The sequence below is a fragment of the Ciconia boyciana genome, chromosome 3 (genome assembly GCF_034638445.1).
Source record: "Ciconia boyciana chromosome 3, ASM3463844v1, whole genome shotgun sequence".
NCBI lineage: Eukaryota > Metazoa > Chordata > Aves > Ciconiiformes > Ciconiidae > Ciconia > Ciconia boyciana.
In genome coordinates, this window is record NC_132936.1 from 15,055,121 (window position 1) to 15,065,649 (window position 10,529).

Below are 10,529 nucleotides of genomic sequence, written 5' to 3' on the forward strand. Positions count from 1 at the left end.
TGACATGCTTTGTGCAAATGTAGATGTTAGAGAACCCTACTTTGCATGCTTTTTGCATAATTCAGCTATGAAAAATTATTTAACATTATTTATTTAATAATTTAATCATCGTAGAAGGAGGAAGACTATCTTTCCTATTTTCTTTCATACAGCAGAGTTCACCTACAGATGTAGGAGTATTAAAGAATTCTCTGTTGGCCTATAAGATCCCTGAGAATTGTCCCCTTTCTCACAATCTCCCTCCTGAAATAATTTACAGCATATCTTATCCTTTTGCTCTTTGGCCCTCATCATTATTGGTTATTAATTGCCAGGTCACTTAGGGATTGAATTATAGTGCTCATATATTTCCCTTAGGGTACTGTTTATCCACTTCTTTTTCCTCTGATAGCAATAAAAGGCTCTCATGAAATTACTGACTGCCAGCACTGTGTTGTTACTACAGTTGAACAAACTCATTTTTGTCAAGATATCACACAAAAAAAATTACAAGATATCACAGAAAAAAAACTACTTCTGCATAATTCATGTAATGACTGCATACAAAGTAGAGACGAAAGCCTCCTAGCAGTGTTTCTTTACCTTCAAAGAAACAAAGCAAGTATACGTATAATTGTATTAAAAGCAAAATTACTGAAAAAGTAGATAAAGCACATTTTCATATGATATATAAATGCAGTCTAAAATTGTGACAGGAATAGTCTTTTACTGAAGAGGTATACAGTACAACCTCTAGATTTGTGTCCTTACTATGACAAACAGGCCAAGTGATCCTGTTTAGAAATAAATTATTTTTAAAAGTAGTTGAGTTTATACCCTTCCAAAACTTAGTAAAAGGTTGTCACAGAACCTCACTGTTGGATAGAAATCTTTTCATTTATAGCCTGAACTCATCATGCCCAGGTAGAATCTACAGGTTTTGACATTACCATTGATACTTGGTGCATGTGGGGCTTTTTCCCCTTTTCGCTACATACCCTACTGGCATGTTACCACATGTCTTTCATATCCTTCCAGGGAGTATTTTTGCTATACAAATTGAGTATACAGCTTTTATTCTCTTCCAAGATAGTAGCAGCACAAGATGGTGACACTTTAAGATACTTTATGTTTAATAAGAGATGCTATTAAGAATATTAGGATGCTGAGAGACAAAATATTGGCCTTGCATAACTTCTGACTGTTGGATTAAGTTGGCTCAAAAAGCATATGACATTTTAATTTTATTCAAATACTTACACTCATTCTGCCATAGCATATTTAAGCTTTGGTGGATCTCATCAGAAGCTCATAGCATATTTCCGGTCTTTTTTTGTCCTCTTCTCAAGGAACACCTGACACTTTCCATTTTGCGCAAGCCGGGACACTGTGATCAGGACTTTGATCAGGAAGCATCCTCCCTTGCTTCAGGTTTCTGTGTAAGACCTTTAGCTCAAAACTTAACATTGTCCCAACATGCAACATGTGGAGCAGCAGGGTGGCTGTTGTTTGCTATTGTGATGCCAGTACTTCCCATCTGAAATGTGATTTTTGTAATTAGGTCCAAACTTACTTACCATCAGTAGGTTGTGCCCACTGTGCAATGTGTTAATATGTAATTAATAATGTGAAAAAGCAAATTCAGAATTACATTAAGTATTCTATACTGTCAGGACTTTCTGCAATGGTATTAAAGATATCTTTAGTAAAAAAGTATTTCTAGTGCCATCTAGTTTGCCTTTTCACAACTCCTTAACACTGATGTGAAACAGTGATCCTGTATTTGACTAGCCTATACAGGCTTTTCTTTCCCACAGTCATTTACAGCAATGGCTTCTCAGCACAGAACAAAACAGGAATATATGTAAGAAATAGTCTTCTTAAGTCTGACTAATTACATCCTTATAACTGTGTGGTAAATGCTTTAGAGAGATCCAAGTAATATTTTATGACTTATGCCATGCTTACAAAACAGGGACAACACATTAATCTACCATGATCTGTCTTTGTAAGCCCCATTACATTTTATCCAAATTTTCTATTGAATCATGTATGTAATGATCCTTCTCTTCAAAATGTTTTCAGATGTTACCTACTGGTAGAGTCAGACTGTTTAGTCAGATTAAACTCAGACTATTAAGAAAAGCAACATGTTCCTACGCATAACCCATGCCTTGAATCAGTCTTTGGGACACTTGCATATAACCTTGTACATTTTTCTGGAGAACACAAGGATTGGCTAGTGCTACAGTAAATATTTTCTGTATGAAATGCCCCATGCCTATCACAACTCAGTAGAGAAAATGAGAGTCATCTATAGGTCAGAGAGGAAACAGTTTTGAGGGAATAAGAGTGAACCCCATAACTCATAAGAGTATATCACACTTCTGATAGTAGAGGGTTCAGGGTATATGTACTCAAGAGTGATTTTCTTTTCCTTTCTCAGCTAGGTTTCTTTGATCACACATTTCCTATCTGAATTATACATCATCGACCATTTATTTCAATACTTGCTTAGTGACAAGTGAACATAATAGGATTTATCAGAAGCAGTAATGAACCACCCCTTTGTGTAAATCCTATTAATCACAATGTCAAGCTGGATAACCATTGGGTCAAATGATAACTTCTGACCTGTAATTATCTTTATCTCTGGATACATGAATAATCCATAAATATTAATACTTGGGCAGTTTCATTACACATGCATGAAATTTCCACCTATGTATAAAATGTTAAATATACATCAGAACAATCAGAATGTATGTCCTCACCAAATTCAAGTATTAGAAACTGACATACGTATTTATTCTTTGCAATAAAATGAAAAATGTTGAAGGGTCTTCAGAAATACCTTTTCCTAGAAATATTAATTGCACAGGTGGATCTAGAAAAAGTAAACAACACTTCACCCCTATTGAGTTATTGCAGTTTAAGTTTCAACACTTTCTACTATGGATCCATTATTTATTTACATATTCAGAATAATCACCTTTTGATGATTTCATGATGTTTCATGAAAGCCTTTTCTCAGATATAATAGGTTACTTTGTTTTTTGGTTTATCACTGCATATGTTCCCTTTTGAGCATATATTTGATTGAAGTGGCAGTGTGGCAGACCCCCTAAGGCAGAGTCAATGAAATAATTTTCTGGGGTCAAGCTAGTGAACAAAAAGCATCTAAATGGAGTAGATGTCTAATAATAAATATCTGAGTCCCAGTTCCTAGCTTTTCTCAGAATGGACGCAAGGGAGCCATTTGTAACCTCCTGCTTCTAGAAGAAAGATGACTGTGACCACCTTTGGAGGAATTTAGGACAAACCTTTTTTTTTCTGTTCTGGTGTGGTGGTTTTGGGTTTGGGTTTTTTTTAATTATTCCTTGAAAGTCTCTAAAAGTATATACAAAGGGTACCTGTCTTCTATACCCATGAATTATCCATCAGTATTCCCAGTAGTATCATGAAGCTATTGTGTATCTATTAGAGGCATGAAAAATGTCGACAAACTTAAAAGAACACAGTTCTGTACTGAAGACACTCATGGATATTTATTTGCTTTAATATTCATGACACAACTGCTTTCATAAGAAATATGAACTTAAAAAACCCTTACCCTAGAGAACATTAAAAGGATCATACATAACAGTTCATTGATAAATGCACACCACAACAAATACAGTTGTCCAGATCAGATTTTACCTTGACATAAGGAAAGTAAATTTAGAAACACTGTTTATTTCACTGAAAGATTTATTTCATAAGGATGTAAGATATATTCCTTGTGGCTAATATATTTTTAACAAATAAAAACCCACAGAATTTAAACCTTGGGTATGATGTATAGTACTTATTCTTTGGAGTAGCCTTATGCATAAATAATCTTTTAAGGTCCGTTTTTATGTATTTGCATCACCATGCTGCTTAATTAGTATCACTGTTCTAGTCACTGCGTATACAGGTAGTTAAATTCAACCACTTACAGATCCTTTTTCTAAGTAGACAAAATGCATATTGAAAGAACTGACTGCCCACAGTTGTGTAGGAGATAACGGCAGAGCTCGGAATGAATACAGAAAAGCTGGATACTTCTACCACATAAATTCCCAACTTAGCTTAGAGAGCATCTAAGTTTCAGAAAATGATTCAGATTTTACATTTCCTAGCACTATCTATTCCCTCACGGGAGGTGGGAGACATCAATATTCCATTTAACCAGAAACCTACAATAAGTTCATCTGACGACTAACGGCCAGACTTCCGTTCCACAAAAGCTCAATGTCATTAATATTACCAACCACCTTCTGTACAAGAACCTACTGGTCAGTAGATTTTTCTGAGGAAGTAGCAGGCTTGGATACCTGCCTTCCTCAGATATAGGAATTTCAAATAGAGTGGCTATCCAGGGTATAGGTATTATGAGGAGGGCACCTTCTGCTGAAGATGAATAACTCTGCTAGTGGTGAGGAATTAAGGAAGAAAGTAAACAGAGGGCAGGTTGAATTTAGCCTGATCAATAAATCTTCTACAAAGGTCTGGAGCCAGGCTGCTCACATACCTCATTTACTCGTGTAAAACACAAGAGGTCACTATTAGGAAGATCCAGAGGTCACCTTATGTGTCTGTAGATAATGAAAGGATATTGTTTCAAAAGTACATGAGATATCTGGATTATGGCTGAGGCAGGTGCAGCATGACTTAGCCTGGCCTCTCTGCAAGTCAGCAATTGCCTCAGTATGTCCAGAAGTTCAAAGTATACTTAGAGTCATACCAGCCCCACTGCTTCCAACCACAAACTTCTTGCTAATTTGAAGGGTAAACAGTAAGGAAGGTTGGGAAATTCGGCTGGCCAACTGATGGAAAAGTATGTGTGTCTATGAATTATGCACTAGTAACCTCCATCCTCACTGGATATAAAAGGAGATAGATTAAAAAAGGAAAAACTTTAATCCTCTTTTATCATGGAATCATTACATTTTTTAGGTTGGAAGGGACCTCTGGAAGTCTTCTATCCCAACCCCTTGCTCAAAGGGGCTCACATCAAAGTTAGATCACATTGCTCAAAGCCTTGTCCAGTCAAGTTATGAACAGTTTAGAAGATGGAGATACTAAAAATTCTCTGGACAACCATGAAGAAAATCTTGTAGGACCAAAAGTTTGATACATTTTTCCAGCTTTATCACTGGGTCTAGTAAAAGGTACAAATAGGTTACAAAAAGGTTACAATACCTTTCTCCCATCTAAATTAGACTCAGCTTCAAGCAAGAAAGTTATCGAAATGTATTATGGATCATAAATAGCTAGATAATACTTTGAAAGATTTATAGTAAATATCATATCACAAATTCAGTTCAGGATTCTTCCAAACTGAAGAAGATTCAGTTTGTTCATTTTTTCCCCTTATTCTATCACAAACATATAAAAAGTTTGCTTTTACAGACAAAAAACATACAAAAAATCCCTGAACAATATCCTTTTTTCTTAAGGACAATGAAAAATAGAATTACCTGATAAAAATAACAAAAATGGAATATGCAGGTACAAAACTAAAATAAAAATTAAATCCCTTCCCTCTTACCATCAAAATGAAAGAATACGCATTTGCCACAGCTCACACTTCAAATCCCTTTCTATTTTCTTTGGAAAGCAAACCAACTTGTCTTAAACTTGTCCATAAACAGGAAAGGTACAACTATTTGCATGATTTTCTGGTTCAGAACATTAGACAATGCAGACCTGTACATTGTAGTCAAGACTCAAAATGTACTCTTTACTATAAGGCTTTACAGACTGTGAAACCATCGTGATTCTGCTGTGCACTAGAGCAGCTTAACGAGAGCCTATAAAGTTGATCCCTTTTGATGCGTTGTGCCACATACAGCTTACAGCTGGTATAGAATTTTTAAGACATGAAGCAGGAGCAAAAAAGCCAGTCAGGGACACTCAAAGCTTACAGTTGTGCTAATAAAACAAAAAGTGCTAGGGCAATAGCCCAGGCACTGGAAATCTTTATTCTCAAATTGTTAGAATGTCCGGCACTGCCCAAAATTCTTATGCACAGTTTGGGTGTTAGCCCAGTCCAGGGATCATTCACAACCGTGAGCTTGATCAAAACCATTCTGTTTCAGAAACCAAGAGAGTGTAATAATATTGACATAGTCAAATGCTGTCAGCTAGCAAAAACATACCATCATGAGTCCTCAGACTGCAAGTTTGCAGTAGTGCTCAAGAGTTTCACTGAAAATCATGTTTTTTCTAAACAAAGCTTGTGACCTGTGAAGCATGGCGCAAATAATTCCTATAATTGCAATGTTCTTTTAGTCCAGACATTAAGTAACTCCACATGTTTGTCTTTTTTATACATTATAGCACAAGTTTTTCCATAGATTTCTGCAAAAAGAAGACAAATAATTTTCATAAACACAGTGGATTTTTGTCACAATTACACAGATGTTGCTGTATGCCATTTGGGTAGCAAAGAAGGCCCTAAAATGTGTAAGGTAATGGAAATATTATCTGTGTGGGTAACTTCCTGAGATTAAGACTTAGCAGTAGATACATCATGGTAGCTGGTTTCTTGTCTGGGACGCATAATTTGACATGGAAAATGGTTTTGAAGCAGTGCTGAGAAACTTATGTTTTGCCATATAAGCTGTATGGATACATTTGCAGTGTACTTACTAAAGTGCTCTGAGATAAAAAAAAAAAGCCTCCAAGATTCTGTACCTGACACCTAATTATGTCTTGTAACCAGTTACATTCACTTTGAGCTGAAAATGTATACAAATCACATCTGCTCCTATGTCTCTTCTAAGTATCTTAAGGATCCCACAAGGAAAGATCCTAGTCATTTTATTTAACTTCCCCTTTAATGCAGCAACAGAAAGAAAGTTGAAGGGACAGGCAATGAACATCTATACACAAAATGCAACTTGCACTTTAAGCATGGAGTGACCTTGTTTTCTGTAAAAATGAACCAGTCCCAACTAAGAAGCAGTATTTCAGTCTTGAGGTTGTCCTGGGCATTATTAACAAACCAAGAGTCCAGAAACAGACATCAGGCTCTGGCATAATTGTTTGAATATCAAAAATGTCAAGACGACTTAAGAGTTTTGAACTTTGGTTCTAATGCTCCTGGTCTGCACAGGAAGCTGTAGGGAAATAAAGCCCAGAATGTAGCAGTCTTAGAGTAATTAATCTAATACATGAATCTGGAAGAGTCAGCCAATATCTGATTTTTCAGGCCAGACAGGAAAATATGCTCAGTGTGTTTATGTTACTATATCTCAATATTTATTAGAAAAATGCACGTTTTAATCTGCATCCTGAAATCATTGTATCATCATTCCCTGCATTTTCCAGTTTGTAGTATACAATACATAGAAGTGATTGCTATATGGGTATCACAGTGAATAAAAGAAGTTGAAATTAGAGAGGGGCGATCTGCCTGCACTAAGTAACAAGACTTTTGGAAAACAGAAATAAATCTGACCCTATCCTCTCACTTCGGACCAAACTTTGTTCTTAAAATGTCTGCTAGAAAGCCCAATCCACTTAGACTTGCTTGTATACTTGAGGGATATGCTGATCAGGATTGGAAAGTAAGAAAAGGAGATTTACCTGTGCTGTAAGGAAGGAATATGAGAGTTGGACCCCATGGATGTTCCATTTATAGTTTTTTTTCTGCAGGACTCAGGGGACAGGGGATTTATAAAGTACTGCTGTGAGAAGCTGATGTGCAGGCATGATAGTCACAGCCTTTTTAATGTTCAAAAACATGATTCTTTTTTTTAATACTATAAATATATTAATTTTTTAGGGAGTTCTCTATTATGAATGCTTTGCTATCTATATTTGACCTCCAATCCAAACGGCAAGTGCCCAGTGGGAAGCACTGAGAAACCACTTTAAATTATTGTTTTGTGAGCTTAAAAGGTCCTGTGCAAAGCAGCTATCTGTTATGTATGCCATTTTTTCTCAGGTGTCTACATATTTTACTAAGTGTTGTGTTTTAACCCTGATAGGCATCTCAGCCCCACACAGCTGCTCGCTCAGTCCGCCCTGCAGTGCGATGGGGGAGAGAATCAGAAGTGTAAAAGAGAGAAAACTCATGGGCTGACATAAAGACAGTTTAATAGGTAAAGCAAAAGCTATACACAAGCAAAGCAAAATGAGGAATTCATTCACTACTTCCCATGGGCAGGCAGGTGTTCAGCCATCTCCAGGAAAGCAGGGCTCCATCACGCGTAACGGTTACTTGGGAAGACAAACGCCATCACTCCGAACGTCCCCCCTTCCTTCTTCTTCCCCAGCTTTATATGCTGAGCATGACGCCATATGGTATGGAATATCCCTTTGGTCAGTTGGGGTCAGCCCTCCCGGCTGTGTCCCTTCCCAACTTCTTGTGGACGTCCAGCCTACTCGCTGGCGGGGCGGTGTGAGAAACACAAAAGACCATGCCTCTGTGTAAGCACTGCTCAGCAACAGTTAAAACTTCCCTGTGTTATCAACACTGTTTTGGTCACAAATACAAAACAAGCTGCTATGAAGAAAATTAACACTGTGGAGCCAAAACCAGTACACTAAGTCACTAAAATACAGGAAATCTTCAATATGCAAAAGTATCTTTTTTTCTGACTGACAAAAAAATAGAGGTGAAAACTAGAATAGAAACAAAGGAGAGAGAAGGAAAAGAATAGGTGGCAATGCATGGGAGTATCTGGGGAGGATGACAGGTTGGGGAGAATACTATCCTCTAAACAGAATCAAGTGGAGGAGCCTGAAAGTCTCTTTCAAACAGCTCTCACAGCCCATGTCCTTAGTAGCCATCGACTTCCCTGAAAGTTCCAGCTTATTAATTAATTCATTACACACCTATTCCACCTTCCACTTAATCCCATTCCCTCCAGGACTCCACCTGTGACTCTCAGCATTGCCATATCTTGCTAGTACCCATCATGAGACTCCTGTTGGCAATTACAAGCTGCCAAAGCAACCCTGAGAAACCGAAGGGAAAATTTAGATTGTAACTTCTCAGCAGTGGTAATTCGTGACCAAGGAATGATCTGGCATGGAGGGCAAGAAGGCCCAACTGTAGAAAGGGTTAAACTGGCTGGAAGCAGGAATGCCAGAGACAGAAAGACTCCCTGTAAGGGAGTGAAGTTTCCCTCGGTGATGAGAAAAGAAACAGCCTCAGCATTGTCTTGTAGCCATCCTGGAACAGGAGCACTCAGGGGCCACCTTTAGGCAGCAGAGCTGGGCTGGGGAATGAACCCAAGGCTGGGCTGAGGCACTCCATGAGTGAGGAATCAGTTTGTGAGGCATGTTTGTGGAGTCCTTGAAGAACACCTTATGGCAGTAGGACTCTGTCCAATGCATTGCTCGGGTTTTTTTTCATATTTGAGCACAAATGTGTGTTTAATTCACCTCAAGGGGTACAATCAAAATTCCCCAGCAAAATGAAGCCCCAATCCTGTATCTCAGAAGAATTTTAAAATATAGGCACAGTCTGCACTTGCCAGAAGTTTTTGCAGACTTCTGAAAAAGAGGGTATTTCCAGCAAAAACTCGACATAAGTTAGTCCTTTCCATAAGTCATACAGACGCAGCCACAGCTGAGGTATAAATTCTACTCTCCTTCCAACCTGAAAGAGATTGATATCAAAGTTCATATTTTCAGGAACATAGAAAAGATAAAAATAAGTCACAATTTACTTTTTTGATTCATCCTTGTTTTATGCTAGAAACAAGAAAAGGAACCTGCCTCCAGTCCCTCCACAGCAATATGGTTGCACTGGGGAATGTGAGGTCCAGAGCCTTCACCCATGCTGTTTATGCGATCTTTTATGCTCTGAAGAGGAAGAAGCAATTCTTCATACAAGATGCACTCCCTGCTCTCAGTGCTATCCTTAATTTATTGTCTTGGGTGAAGAAGTAAAGAGCTTCTTATCCAGCATTATATTCTGAGCTAGTGTCCCCCATGAAAGCTACAGTCCCATGCTTGCATTCTATATATAGCACAAGAAATCAACAGGTAAGATCAGGGAAGATTTAATACTTTGCCCATATTCAGTAATCATTGTCAGAAAAAAGTTGTCATTAGAATTGCCTCTTTGAAGCCTGTATTAAGTTGTTAAGTAAAGTTAATTCTGAGAGAGACAGTTTCATCACCTGATGATCCTTTATTCTGCTACTAAGACTATGATCAGTTGTCAAATTATACTTTTCTTCCAAAATGTTAAGGAATCATAAAATATCTTTTTTTCTTTTTTTTTTTTTTCTTTTATGCTTAAGAATCCTTTAGTATTAACCTCACCTTCTCTGAAGTTGATACATCCCTGGTGCACAAAGAATAAGCAATTTCTAGAGGAAGACTAGATAGGTCAATTGTGAACAGCAGCTGGAAAGAATAACTAGCATATACGAAAGCGAGCTCTAGACCAAAGAGACTAAATTGCTGTAGGTATGTTTGCAGCAGGTAAATGTATGTATGTAGGTAAATTGCTGTATGTATGTTTGCAGCAGGTAAAGAGCTTTGGTTCCAATAGTAATTTT